Below are 15899 nucleotides of genomic sequence, written 5' to 3'. Positions count from 1 at the left end.
CTCGTCTGTAAAGTCAGAGTAATAGAATACTGGTACTTCCTTCATATAAAGTTTTTAAGAAAATTAAATGAATTAATTTACAATAGGGGCTTAGAAAAATGTTGGTTTCATACCAAGCACCATGGAAGTGTAGAAATGTTGACTTGGTTGAAACTTTCTCTGAATCAGCAAAAGAGGAGGTCAATGTTAAGTTTTCCAACTTATCTCTATTTTGGAAAGAATAATCTATCATTTTATGTGTCATCTTCTCTTTCTCCTATGGCTTGTCTTCTTGGCTAAAATGATGAATGCTTGAACTATTAAGAAGGCAATATTCTCAGCAACCCAGTGCTTTCTTCCTAACACTTCATGCTGAGAAATCAAGTTCACACAATGCAACTGCTGTTTCCTTTCAGTTTTGCTTAGCTGTTTGCTTGGAGCTGTCCACTTTAAGTAAATGCAAGAATAAGATGAGCGACGTTGTGGGACAAGCATTATGGCCTTTGCAACACCTGGGGCTGATAGAGATACCTATGATAGAGCTGCTATTTGTCTTCTTCTAGAATACAAATACATTCATGTGTTGCCAGGAGATTGCAACACAGTGGTTTTGATTTGGTTCTGGTTCCATCTGCCCTAGAGAGAGTGGGTAATTCATACACCTTCAGGTATCCAGCATTTTGGCTTTTAATACTTTTTAAATCTAACTTTTCTTATTATAGCATGACAAAGTTCTGCTATGTAACTTACTCCTAAAGCTACAAGAAAGAAAAAATTAATTCTATTTATTATTAATATTAATATATACAATAATTCTAACTTTATTATAATTTCCTTATGAAAATAAGAATTTTTTTCTCCCAATAGTACTTTGCTATCATTATTTCTTCCAAACATCTAACAATTATATTTTTACTTGTGATGTTGCTTCTCAGGCTAATAGTAGAGATTTTTTTTTTCTGAATTGAAGCACTTCTTCCCAGAAGGAGGAGGGATGCTCTTTAGACCAGGAAAATGAGAAAACTTGCAAGGTTAAAGACTCAAAGAAATTTGGAAGAGTCACAGGCACTCCCCATGGTTATAAAAACTTTATGATTTCTAGGGAGAGGAAAGTTACCAACGATGCTGCCTGAAGCTGTCAGGGAGCCCCCACACCAAGCTTTAATGAGTTATCACTGATGTTAAGGTGGGGTTTTCTGTGATGTGGCTGCCTTTGAGTTACCCAAGCATCTGTAAGCTACTCCAATAAACCCAGTGGCTCACTGAACTCCACTTGGTTAGAATGGTCTCCTTGGTCTGTCATTAATGTCCTACGTGGGGTGAGTGTATACCCCCAGGAAAAGTTACAAATGGCTAATAAGAAAAAAAGATCTTCTTGCATAATACTCAATAACTGGCTGAAGAAGGCAAATATGCTACGTGTAACTGTCATAAGACACACAATATTGACAATAACCACAAACTAGCATAGCTGTATGTGCCTTATGAGTAAGACTAGTGCATAGCCTTTCTCTTCCTCCAAGAAAACCTTCCTGAACAAGGGATTTCTGAAATTATTTCCCTGTGTCCAGCCCCATGGCTTATTTTTTTTTCCTTTTTCATCATCTGTAGACTTTAAAATGAGAACTCCCATTGTTCATGTCATCTCACCATTTACTACAATTTGCAGCTTTGTCACCTGTAGCCTTCACTTAACGTTCAGAAGATTTGGCAGATTTTTCCTTCGGAAAAGTAAAACCAATGAATGAAAATCAATAAAAACAATCGATATGGCTTTTGAAAATGTATGGCATCTACTCTCCTTTAAAGTCAAAAAGTTCTCACTTTTAGAATCCCACTCTTTTTCCCTAAGTGAAAAGAAACAATGGAGAACAAAAGAATGTAATTTCTTGACCCTTGCTTAGCTCATTATAATTTAAACTAACACCATCTGGAAGGATCTTGAGACTCAGACAGGTGCAAGACAATGCAAAACAAAAATCCCTTTCTCTCTCTTGTTGAACTCTGAGCAGTCTTAAACTTGGATCTACTGAATTATTTCTCCAACTCCAGTAGTTGAATCTCTTGCTAATTAAAAAGCAATGGTTCTTAGTTGGCTGGTATTCCAATCATGCAACAGGCAGCAGTTGGCACAAACAAGTCAGGAGTTGCATGGGACAGCAAATTTTGTGGCCTTGCCTCTCCTGAGCTTATTGCCATTGTCTGACATGTTTTCAGAAGAAACACGTTGGATAGCAGGTGTTGATAGCCTTTCACACTGCAAAATTATCCCAGTTGCATATGCTCTGCATATTTTTAAATATTCATGAAAAATAGCATTTTGTTTATAAAGATCACTGCACATATGGTCAACAACTGGAATTCACAGAGGCTTCATCAGTGTAAACAGTCATCAAAATAATAAAATTGGCTATTTTGGTCCTCCCAGCTGCATTGTGAATCAGAACAAGCAATTAATCATTTCCACCATCCTCATTAAGAAAAGAGTACTTAAAATTTGAATTTTTTAAGATTTATTTTTATTTTTAAAATTGTGTGTGTGTGTGCATGCGTCCTTATGCATAACTATGTGCCTAGAAGTGCTGGTGCCTATGCAAGTTAGAGACATGGAGTTGCTGTCACAGGCAGTTGTGAGTCATCTGTTGTCTGTGCTGTGGCCAAGCATGGGACCTCTGCAAGAGCTGTAGATACTCTTAACCTTAAGCCATTTCTCCATTCCTAAAACTTGAATTTCTAGGATAATTGCATCTTTTCTAGCACAGCCAACTTTTATGCTTCAACTATGAAAATTCCATTTTAAAGTGAATATGCTCTTCAATATTCTCCTACTCCAAGATTGCTTACTATATTTGAATAGATCATTTGTGTATTTTTATAGTACTAAATGTATGCTTCTGTTGCAATTTAATTTGCACTGTAGCGAAACCAGTAAGGAGAGCTGTGTATTTATGTCAGAATTTAGAAATAATGACAGAAATAAAAATTTGGGACAACTGGCAAGAATATAACTACACAAGTTTGTCTTTCTGTATGCTCATAGAATTTTTAAAGAAATAATCAAAAAGGAGAAAGAAAAGGTGAAATTACATTTTCAACAGAAATAAATATGCTCATGTCATCTGCATACTGAAACGTGCATGAGGGAGACTATCCACAGAGGTAAAGGGGTGGGTGAGGAAGCATAGAGAAAATCTCAAGAGGTGTTGGTGTACTATGCAAGATGCAAGTTGATAAGGAACTCTTCAATGGAAATCATCACTGTAGAAAAGAAAAATATAGTTTCTGTCCCCGAATTAAAATAATGGACCTTCCTCTAAAATAAATTTAAAATCCAAACTGACAAATCCCACAACACCGCATCGAAGGTTCAGGGAACATAGTGTAAGGGGCAGGGCAGGAAGACTGTAAGAGCCAGAAGACCGGAAGTCTGCCATGAGATCGCACCTCCTAGAACTGACAGCATCACTTTTCTGTGATACCTCAACCATATGGAAGCCTAAACAGCGCATGCGCAGTACAACAAGAATAGAAATGCTAACGTGGAAGGGTCTCTCAGGACCTCTCACCAACCAAAAGAACCACGGGCAACTAAGAATGCTGAGAGGGGGGAGAATAGTCGGCCCAGGTGAGCCTCCGAGTGTTATCAGAGCCAGCTGCTCGTCCCTGAGGTCATATGCATACAAGTAACAGTAAACAAAAGTGTGTGTGTGTGTGTGTGTGTGTGTGTGTGTAAAACAATAACAACAAAAAAAAGAGGCTATGCATTTGGGAGAAAGTGGAATCATAGATGAATCTGAAGGGAGAAAAGCAAAGGGGAGAATGATGTTATTGTCTTTCAATTTCCAAAAAAAAAAGGAAAGAAAGGAACTAATATTTAATTATTTAAAAAAGTTACGAAATAGTAGTTAACAACATCAATCAAAATATAGTCAGCAGAGAGAACTCAATCGAGCAGTGGAAATGTAGTCACAGTACAAATAGTTATATTTGAAAGACGATAAAGAACTGACCCAGACCAAAAAACAAAGCAAAACAACAACAACAAAAACCAAAATACAATAACAAGGAAACAACCACAAAAACCGATCATAAGACTACAGAGGATAAAAGTGAGAAATATTAGTTGATTATTATTGCTTTTTAAAGAATATTATTTTTATTAATTTTATTCATATATCTGCATGTGTTTCCTTGTGAAGTATGTCATGTTTGGAAAGATGCCCCTGTGTTGGGGACTGAGGAACACCAGACCCTAAATTTCTTGTGAACAACTTGTTTTCCTCTGCTCTGAGCAGCCTGCAGCTGCTCTGAGCACGAGACCCTTATGGCAGGGGAGTGGGTTCTGATGAGTCTGCAGCTGAAAGATCCCATGAGCTGTGGCATGGCCAGAGCCCTATATAAGCTGCCCCTGAGCACCATAAAGTGGGCATTCTTGGCTGTGTTTTTAAATTTTCAGCCTAGTTCCTGCAGTGTGTAGCAAGTAGAGTGTGGAGTGAAACTGGTGTAATTTTACACCCATGGAGGCCAGTAGAGGGTTTCAGATTCTCTGGATTTGATTGTGACCTCTCTGCCATCCCAGCTGAAAACAAACTTAGATCCTCTGTGGGAGCACCTAGCACTCTTCCCCTCTGGCATCTCCTCAGAGCTGACTGCTGCTTTAATGTATGCTTTTACAACTTCTATTTTTGAGATGTGGTCTCATGTAATCCAGGCTGACCTGGAATTCATAATCTTCCTACTTCACTTTTTGATTAGTTAGGATTCAGTATGATCCATCACTTTTGGCAAATGAAAAATAAACTAAAAGGATATAATTAAAAATAGTTATTAAACACAAGAGGAAAATGACAGTCAAAGAAAATAAATAAAAAGACTGAAATTACATGTAAACTGATTTTTTTGAATAAATTTGAAGATAATGATTTGAAAACCTTGCTAATGTAAGAGAACTTCAATTTATAAATATGGAACCTCAGTGTATGGCAGAGGAAGTAGACTAAGATTATAACAATAAATAGTACTGGGAAGCCAGCTTTAAAATGATAGCTTCACATTGCAAACATCAGGCTACAGGAAACATAGAGACTACAAAACAACCATGCCTGCAATATAGTGAAGATTGAGAACGTAGGGCTTAATAGCAAGCAGCTTAGCACCAATAAAAAAACACTACAATTTGAACATGAAAGATACAGGAAATACTCTCCCTACCTGCTTCTGAAAAAAAATTCTAAAAGATGAATTTAACTCAAACAAGAAATAATTTCAGACAGGGGACAAGCACTGGGAAGAATATTTACTCTTCATTGTGTGCTGAGACCTAAGACATTAGTGTCACACAAATGCCAAGACGTTCCCCAAAGGAGGAAATGAACAAGCAGTAGGAAGAACTGGTGTTGCTCACCACTAGTCCCAGCACATGGGAGGCAGACTGGGGTGTTACTAGGTGAGTTCCAGGCCAGCCACGCACACGCAGTGAGACCCTACCTAAACCATGTCAGAATGGAGTAAATTCACTGGATTTTCTGAGGTGCAGACAATGTAATTCAAAGCTGGGCAGATTATGTATTAAAAATAAAAGCACAGGTACATTTGATACTAAAGGTAAAGAGGATATATACTATTGATTCTGTATAGACCAGAACAGGTAAAAGTGAGATGTGAGAAATTCTCCAAGATTCTGTTAAAGTAAAACAAGAACACGGACAGGAAAGTGGCAGAATTATTTATAATAGTTACCGTTTCGTTAGTGGTTTTAGAAAACTCTGCTGGGGAATTTAGCATAAATTAAAATATTTAGTTGTAAAAAAATAGCTATCCACCAGGAAGAAAGAGATTCTCAGATCTTTCAGAACTGTGGTGTTAGAGTCTCGTGTGGCACACACTACGGAAAATTGAAAGAAAATTAAAATGTTGGCCTGACAATTTCCCCAAGACAGAGTAGAATCCTTCTGCATCTCCTCCTGCTGTGAGTTCTTAACATTCCTTGACTTTCAGCGGCCTCACTCCAACCGCCACCTCTGTCATCATGCGACGTTTTCCCTGTGTGTCTGTATCTTTTTATAGGGGTATGACTCATATTGGATGTGAATCTATCCTAATGACTTCATCTTAAATTCACTATATATGCAAAGAAACTATGTTCAAAGAAAGTAACATTTTTAGTTTCTGGGGGTTAGGGTATCAACACAGAATCTGGGAATTATAATTTAGTCTAGAACGTGGCTTACCTCCTGGGCTGTATCAATTGACTTAGCACTTGATGTGTGTTTATTAGTCTGTTGGATAAGGGTATATCTTCCCTCTCTTGCCAGAGCTGTTCATTCTCATGCTTTTTAGCCTCATGTATTTTTCAGGGATCTTGTTTCCTTGATAGTCCACATTCTTCTATACTGTTTCAATATGTGGATGACATCATTTTACTCAGACTGTATGTATCAGACTATAGTTTGAACTTTGAGTTTCCCCAAAGGCTCATGTATTAACGGCTCAGAGAGTAAATTGACGCTATGGGAAACTGGTGAACAGTTTTAGAACTGTGGCTTGGTGGAAGTCCTTTGGTTATTGAGGGAATATCATCAGTGTGGTTTGTAGGACCAAGTTCGTCCTTATCTTTCTTCCCTGGATGATGATTGGACACTCCACTTCCTTTGAAATGTTATGTCACCATAGGAACCTAACAATGGGGCCCATTGACCATGCAATAAAATTTCCAATACTTGAAAGTAGTTAGTTAAAGTAATCACTGAATGTGTTGTGGTCAGGAAAAATAAAGGTGAAAGGAAATTATCCCAGCGCATAGAGCTAGGAACACCTTCCAGCATGCAGTGCACATAAAGAAAAGAAAACACATGTGTCTAGAAGCTATATAAAATCTATAATTCTATAAATTGACCATTTCAGTCATTTTGTACCTATGAAAATATGATGACAACATATAAGAAGGAGCAAGTGTTCACATTGTTCTGCAATCCGTGTATTCAAGAGGGTAAGACATAAACCCTACAAAGATTCAGCAACTGCCAGGTCAATGGATTACATATTAAGTAATCATAACTGTGCAAGACTTCTCATTCAAATAAATAAAGCTGTTGTGACTTAAATTTTATGTCATTAAAAATGAAGTAAAATCGTTGTACGTATATTATCTTTTCTTTAAGTATGCATTGCTTCAAATTGCTCCTCATTCAATTTAAAATATGACTAGGTTTCTCCCCAAAAAAGAACATACAAATTTATGAGAAATTATTCATAATCCTTAGCTATCACATAGGTGAAAATCAAAATGATACAGATTTCCTCTCAGTCAGAATATCTGTCATCAAGAACATAAATGCCAGTAAATTCTGAAGTGTATCACTTACACATTGTTGCTAGGAATATACACTGGTATAACCACTGTGAAAACCAGCATGGATCTTCCTCAAAAAAAATAGGAGAATATGATCAAGCTCAAATGATAGGCAGATGTGAAAATGCCTTTAAGAAAACTCATTACGTTTATGCTAATTAAACAAAATTTTAATAATTAAGAAAAGTGAGTTGTAAAGATATTACTTGGATGCAGACACAAAGAAAACATGGCAGCAGGACTCAGCTGCAATGGGGTTCCTCACTACTTAGGTTTTAGTATTAAGCAAATTTAGTAAGACTAATGCTTCTAGCCTTTAAATATTGTCTATGCATATGACTAAAGTGGAGTAGTTACTACAGGCTGCCAATAGTCCATGTACAGGTAGAATGGAATGTGCTATTCCTTCTGCCTACAGCCATACCTTCCTTTCATTATTATTCTTCATGACTATGACACACTGAGTTTCCATTGGCAGCCTTAACCAACACCAAAACCTCCCATGAACTCACTTCTCTACTTGCTGTGGTCAAAGTTTTGACAAGAAGCAGCAAGGCAGGAAAGGTTTATTTTGGCTTATGAGAAGATAAGTCCATCATGGTGGGAATCCACTCATGGCTCATGACTGTGGAAGCAGGTGTATGAGACTGCTTGCTCACATCTTGGTAGAGCAGGCAATTGAAACAGTGGGATGGTCTGATGTGTTTCTCCCTTATTTCCATTTATTTAAACCATGACCCAAATTCAAGAAATGATGCTACCAAAAATTAGGATATGTCTTCCCTCCTCAGTTAAACCTGACTGGAAATGTTTTCATTCCAAGCCCAGTCATGCTGACCATGAAGATAAACCATTCATGAACCAGGTCTCTGCTTCTTTCCTGCTCCATGAACAGGTCACAGAACAACTCCCATGAGTCCTAGCAGTAATAAAGGATGAGGTTTAGGTACACCAGATACAGGTGATAGGGGAATCTGTATCAATTGTTCCTGTACTTAACCTCAAGTCCTTCTCAAACCTGATCCCCAAAACACTTTTCCATTGTATCCTGGTTTTCTGCTTCAGCAACAAAATTATGAGTCAGTAGATTTGATGATAACTAGTTTATGGCATTCAATTATATTCCCTTTATCACTTTATCAGTCACTCAATCTCCTATAATAAATAGTTTGTAGATGTCAAAAGGAAGTTAGATAAATGAGAACAGAATTTAGCATGGTGGTTTGGACGGAAAACATAAATTTATAAGCGGTTACCAAATAGATAGTTGCAAAGCCACATCATTGAATGAGATCACCGAACCAGCTAAACACTCCGCAGTATGAAGGAACATCTGTGGAATAAAATAAGATCGCAGCCTCTTCAAAATGAAACTATGCTTTTGAAACTAACCTGAATCATCTGTAAATTTCTTTATAAGCATGATCATACCCTGTGCATTTGGTTCAAGAGACTACTAATAGAAGGGGAGCAGACAGCAATCAATGATCTGCAGATTCTCAGAGCTCTCTGACATTTTAAGCATACGTGCTCATATGAATGAGTTCACTTAAATTTTAATTGGCTGTTTTCAAACAGTGCTGTTATTTGAAAACCACAGGACCAGGAGATTGATCCTGGGAAGAAAATGAACATCCTTTGTGAGCCAAAACCTTTTAAAAACACAATGCTGTGGGGCCTTTATATTTACTGTACCACTGGGCTTTCCTGCCAACCTAGGTTAAGTCTCCAGAAGTTAACCATATTATTCCAAACTATATACTCCATAAGGGAATTGTAACCTTAAGTAACAACCAAAATATTTCCCCAGTATCTATGGGTATTCAATGGGCTTCTGCAAAATGGTATTAAGTGTGGTCTGTTCTCAGTATTTCTCACTTTTAAGAATCAAGGCAAGGCACTTTTTTTGTTATCTATTAAAGTAAATATAAACTCACTTGAAAATATAAACAGATAAAACCACGTTAGCAAAGTTTGCATGTATAACTCATGATAAGATTTGGGGCACATGTTTCCAGCCTCAAAGCTTAAAAGAATTCTTAGGCAATATAGAATATCAGTATTTCATTATAGTGAAATACATAGAAATTGGTCACATGGACACAAATTATAAGAATATTCTGCATTCAATATACTTTTCTCAGATTCTTAAGGTATGTGAAACAGAGAGCATGTTTCTCTAATCCCAGCACTGTGCAGGGGAAACAGCTCTTTCTAGGGTTTGCTTGTTAGTATAGCCAAACTGCTAAGCTCTAGGGTCAGTGGGAAACCCTGTTGCAAAAAGAAAGGTAGATTCTGGCTATTTCAAATAATACTGCTATGAACATAGTTGAACAAATGTTCTTGTCATATGATAGGGCATCTCTTGGGTATATTCCCAGGAGTGGTATTGCTGGGTCCAGGGGTAGGTTGATCCCGAATTTCCTGAGAAACCGAAACACTGATTTACAAAGTGGTTGCACAAGATTGCATTCCCACCAGCAATGGATGAGGGTACCCCTTCCTCCACAGCCTGTCCAGCAGAGGCTATGAGTGGAGTTTTTGATTTTAGCCATTCTGACAGGTGTAAGATGATATCTCAAAGTTGTTTTGATTTGCATTTCCCTGATCGCTAAGGAGGTTGAGCATGACCTTAAGTGTCTTTTGGCCATTTGAACTTCCTCTGCTGAGAATTCTCTGTTCAGTTCAGTGCCCCATTTTTTAATTAGGTTAATTAGCATTTTAAAGTCTAGTTTCCTGAGTTCTCAATATATTTTGGAGATCAGACCTTTGTCTGTTGCAGGGTTGGTAAAGATCTTCTCCCAGTCAGTAGGTTGCCTTTTTGTCTTGGTGACAGTGTCCTTTGCTTTACAGAAGCTTCTCAGTTTTAGTAGGTCCCATTTATTCAATGTTGCCCTTAATGTCTGTGCTATTGGGGTTATACCTGGGAAGCGATCTCCTGTGCCCATCTGTTGTAGGGTACAAGAGCATTTGTTCAACTATGTTCATAGCAGTATTATTTGTAATAGCCAGAACATGGAAACAACCTAGATGCCCTTCAATGGAAGAATGGATGAAGAAAGTGTGGAATATCTACACATTAGAGTACTACGCTGCGGTAAAAAACAATGACTTCTCGAATTTTGCATGCAAATGGATGGAAATAGAAAACACTATCCTGAGTGAGGTAACCCAGACCCAAAAAGATGAATATGGGATGTACTCACTCATAATTCGTTTCTAGCCATAAATAAGGGTCACGGAGTCTACAATTGGTGAACCTAAAGAAGCTAAGTAAGAAGGTGAACCAAAGGAAAAACATATAGTTATCCTCTTAGCTATGGGAAGTAGACAAAATTGCCGGGAAGAAAATTGGGATCTTGGGGGTGCAGTGGGATGGGGGCAAGGGGTGATGGGGGGAGAAAAGGGAGAAGGGGAGGATGGGGGGAACTTGGGGAAAAAGGAGGATTGGGATAAAGGAAGGTTGGACAGGGGAGCACGGAACCACAATTCTTAGTTAAGGGAGCCACTTTAGGGTTGGCAAGAGACTTGACCCTAGCGTGGCTCCCAGGAGCCCATGGTGATGTCCCCAGTTAGTCCCTTGGGCAGCTGAGGGTAGGCAACCTGAAATGACCCTATCCTATAGCAATACTGATGAATATCTTGCATATCATCATAGAACCTTCATCTGGTGATGGATGGAGATAGAGACAGAGACCCACACTGGAGCACTGGACTGAGCTCCCAAGGTCCCAATGAGGAGCAGAAGGAGGGAGAACATGAACAAAGAAGTCGGGACCACGAGGGGCGCACCCACCCACTGAGACAGTGGAGCTGATCTATTGGGAGCTCACCAAGGCCAGCTGGACTGTGACTGAAAAAGCATGGGATAAAACTGGACTCTCTGAACATGGCGAACAATGAGGGCTGATGAGAAGCCAAGGACAATGGCATGGGGGTTTGATCCTACGTAATGTGCTGGCTTTGTAGGAGCCTAGCCAGTTTGGATGTTCACCTTCCTAGATATGGACGGAGGGGGGAGGACCTAGGACTTACCACAGGGCAGGGAACCCTGACTGCTCTTTGGACTGGAGAGGGAGGGGGAGAGGAGTGGGGGGAGGGGGAGAAGGGTGGGAGGAGGGAGAGAAGGGTGGGAGGAGGGGGAGGGAAATGGGAGGCTGGGAGGAGGTGGAAACTTGTTTTTTTTTCTTTTCTCCTTTTCTCAATAAAAAAAAGTAAAAAATAAAAAAAAAGAAAGGTGGAGAATGACTGTGGATAAAACTGGATCCTGACCTTTGGCCTACACACATGCACACACACACACACACACACACACGCGCGCGCGCGCACGCGCACACATGCACACACACACACGCACACACACACACACATGCACACATACAAACACATGCATACACACACACACACTCAAGCCATTCAATTTAAATATATTACAGGAACAGAGAAGTTTCTTGCAGCACAGGGAAATTAACAAAGGATTTGCAGGAGTGAGAGACTTTGGAGTACTCTGTCCTAAATGGGATGTCCTTATCCAATCTCTCCCCTGAAGGCTCAGAAATCTATGTGGAAGTGGAGGCAGAAAGTTGGCAAGAGTCAGAGGGGGTGGATGGCTCTGAAGAAACTGTTTTCTGGATAAAACAGGACTGCTACCCACATGAGCTCACAAAGACTGTGCCAGCATGCACCAGACCTGCATAGATTTAAATCAGGAATAACCCCAGCACTGAGAAGGGGAGATGGACACAAAGTTCCATCCCTAACTAACAGCCTGTTTTCCATTAGTTATCTGATGGAAAGGGGAAAATCAGTTTTGCCCAGTGTTGCATCAGAAGTATATGGACCACACTCAAGCCCCATGGCCAGGGGTAGCTTTAGGCATGTATATTTTGCTTTGTTTTGATGTTTTATTTTATTGATTTCTTTTTTCAGTTTGTTTTCATTTTTTGTTTTAGTTGGGTTTTTTGTTTTTGTTTTTAACATACATAGAGTAGAGCATGATGTTGAGTGTGTAGGGAGGTTAGCAAGAGCTGGGAGGAGTTGAAGAATGGGAAAGAGTATGATTAAAATGTATAAAAGAATTTATAGTCTTATAGGTAACCCAGGCTTTTACTCATTGGATATCTTAGAATACTTTCATTGCTTCAAGACTCGAACTTAAGGTTACGGCTCAGCAAATGATCTAAACAATATTTTTCTAACCTGTTCAAAAGCTTATGTTAACATAAACTCTATCTGTATTCCTTACTGCAGTCCTTCCAAATATTCCACAAATGCAGACAGGTCAGACCATTATCATGAAAAATATCTTAACCATGCAGAAAAGCCGAGTTTTAGAGGTCACAGCAGAGCATCTCCTGATAAATCTTGTGAAAGAAATTGACTATCAGGGGTTGGGGATTTAGCCCTTTGACAGCGAGCACTTGCCTAGCAAATTCAAGGCCCTGGATTTGCTCCTCAGCTCTAAAGGGAAGAAAAGAAATTGACTGCCAAGACAATTTGGACATTACTTAGTAAACATTCAAGAACTTCTTTCCGCCATTCATGTCAAGTTCTCTATGAATGTATGTATGATAAAAAGTAAAGCCTAAAAGCCAAGAGTTCAGGTTCAAAACATGTTTTTGAGAATTCCAATTTGCAGGTCAGGAACTGTACTCTGAGGTGTGATTGGATAATTTATTGAACATATCTGCCCATCCAGGTAGCGTAGGATAATTCTTGAGTGAGATAAGGTGTGTTTGCTCTACAAGAGAAAACACAAAACGTCATTGTGTAAGAAAAACACGCCTAACAAAGGATTAGAAAATGATAGCATATTGGTGTCTAGGCAATGTCCCCACAAATATTTGTATAAAGCTTTCATATTCAACTGAAAGACTTGATGTAATATCCTGTAGTGGTTGAGGTAGGCTTCTGTAGCTCAGACGGAGGTGATGTCTAGGTGAGTTTTCACAAGATACCTCTGCACTGTTGTGTGACTCAATTCTCCAGTGGGGAATGCGAGGGAAGCATTGTTTTACATAACGATGGTGTTTTACAACAGAAGTGGACTTCTGTGTTGTGGGTCCACTTAGTCATGAAGATTTTAGTCTAGAGGCTGGAATCCTGAAGGCCGGACCTTCTCAGACTGGACCCACACTGTAAGTTTTCTTGGTCGCCAGAATGGCATCTTTTGAACAATGACTGTAACATCATGCCTGGGTCCTCATCTTGTGGATAAACCTTACATTTTCAACATCTTTGAGCACAGGAACCAATTAGCTGTTTTAAAAACTGCTGTCCTGAACATATACATCTTATATTTTTGTTCCTCTGGAGATTTCAATATTCTCTGCCTCATGGCTTTCGGGCTACCTTACATAACAACAGACTGGGTAATTTAAGCAACAGAAACATCTTTCCCACAGTTCTCGAGGCCAGAAGTCCAATATTCAGACACTGACAGGGCTGCTTTCTATGAAGACTTGTTTGCTGGATAGCAGACAGCTGTAGTTGCACGCCTTTTCTGTGCATAGGAAGGAGAGAGAGAAAGTAGTATTTCATTTTCAAAAAATAAAGACCATAACTTTTTGAGCTGAAGCTTCATGCTTATGAATTAATTTATTCCTTGTTAGCCTCTTAAAGACAGTCTCCAAACAGTCACAGCAAGGCTCGGGAAACAGTTCAATGCCTAATTAATAGCAGGTGGAAATGGCTTCTATGTTTCTCATTATTCAGACAGTCACAAGGGGAGAAACAATCTTACAAGGAACTATACAGATTTGGGAGGGAATAGTATGCCTCCTGTGGCTATTTAGAGACGTGTGCATTCAGCATGCTCCTTTAGGTATTTTACACAGGAATGAAAAAGAAAAGGGAACTTCAGGAGCTATCACCCATGTCAATGAAAACACGTGAAGAACGCACATCTCAGCAGCATATTCTCGTGAGATAACACACTCCCAGCAAGTCATGAACAAGTGTTATCCCAGTTTGATTTCTCTCCAAAGCCTCTCTTGTTCTGCCTGAACCCCCAGTTACTTGTAGCTGGGTGGCAGGGCAGATAATTGATAATGGAGTTTTGATGGCAATCAGGGAAAACAAGGAAGAAAATAGACCTAGCACCTATGAAGGGAAATTTGTCACTTAAAAGCTTTTTTGAATGAATGACTTGCCTACTTCTACCAGAAAGCCCAATTTGGACATTATTTTCTTTTTAAATTCATTTAATTTCTTTAGAATGTTATACATGAGTATTTTATTTACATTATTTTCCTTTCTGTCTAAGCACTATGAAACCCCTCCCTGTCCCTAATATTCATAGTCTCCTCTTCTTTATGTGCTTGTGTGTGGGAGGTGTGTATCCCACTGCGTGAGTACATTTAGTGTAGATCCTATGTATGTGTGTTTAGGACTGATGATTTGAGATTGGATAGCCTATTGGACGTACACACACATATTAATAAGTTGAAACCACAAAATTAACTCCCTTCAAATTATTTTTCAGGATCTCGCCTACTTGAAAATGGTTTTAGTATTCCTGAGGGTAAGTTGATTATAGATAAAATGCAAGTGAATTTAAATTTGTGTTGCTTAAAAAGCAATAAATATTTTCCCATTGGTCACATTTTCTGAAGGCAAGAACACTGCTGCTTTATTGTGTAACTGTGAGAAGAACTGGTAAATGTATTTTTAGGCTGACCATATTATCTTTACACTTTCATTTTAAACAGAACTCAGGGGTTACCAGTAGAACTTAAATTTATTTATACATAAATATACAGTGGGAAATATACAAATATTTTAACATTTGATTGGAAATTTTATGATCAAAGCACTAGTCTTCACTGTAAAAAATAATGAATATCTGAAAATTTTCCCTCAAATATTCCAGAATGGAAGAGGATCAAATAACTTGCTGGTCCCAAGAAGGGCACAGTCAACACTGCCAAATTTAGATGTGTTACAGAAGGTCACAGTCAATAATACCCCTCAGATGTATTCTAGAGAAAAAAAAAATACAAGAAAACACAGCGAATGCGCACGCACACACACACACAAAACACAAACACACAACAATGTACAAAAATACAAAGAATAATTAATTACATCCTAGAGATTAGTTAGAAGCAAAGATCACCACAGAGTAAATCTGTGGTCAAGATAAAAATATCTAAACTTAATGAAAATTTTTCATTCTTTCAGAAATATAAAATGGCTTAATTTAGATCTCTCCCCTAATATATTTCCAATATCTTAATTCTATTTTAATAAATAATACAAACTAGAATTTGTACTGTCTATTATTTACGTCATGCCCACATATTTGACTGTATCTTTATAAAAATAATCTGGAGGCAATTGCCTGCAATATTGTTTTAATTAAATGAGTTATATTATTAATTCCTGCTTTAGTACGGACTGTAATTTTGAGGCACAGATTGACAGGGAAAATAGAAACATCACCCACATTTCTCTTGTCCCCTGCTGTTTCTGGGCTCAGATCCATTTGTTACTTTGTGTCTGTTCTGTCTCCGGAAACTTGTATCATGCCCTGCCCCATCCTAGGACCTTGCTCCAGAAACTGCCTCTC

This window comes from Microtus pennsylvanicus, chromosome 7, assembly GCF_037038515.1.
Source record: "Microtus pennsylvanicus isolate mMicPen1 chromosome 7, mMicPen1.hap1, whole genome shotgun sequence".
NCBI lineage: Eukaryota > Metazoa > Chordata > Mammalia > Rodentia > Cricetidae > Microtus > Microtus pennsylvanicus.
The sequence above is the reverse complement of the archived record's forward strand: the minus strand, read 5'-3'. Positions refer to the sequence as shown.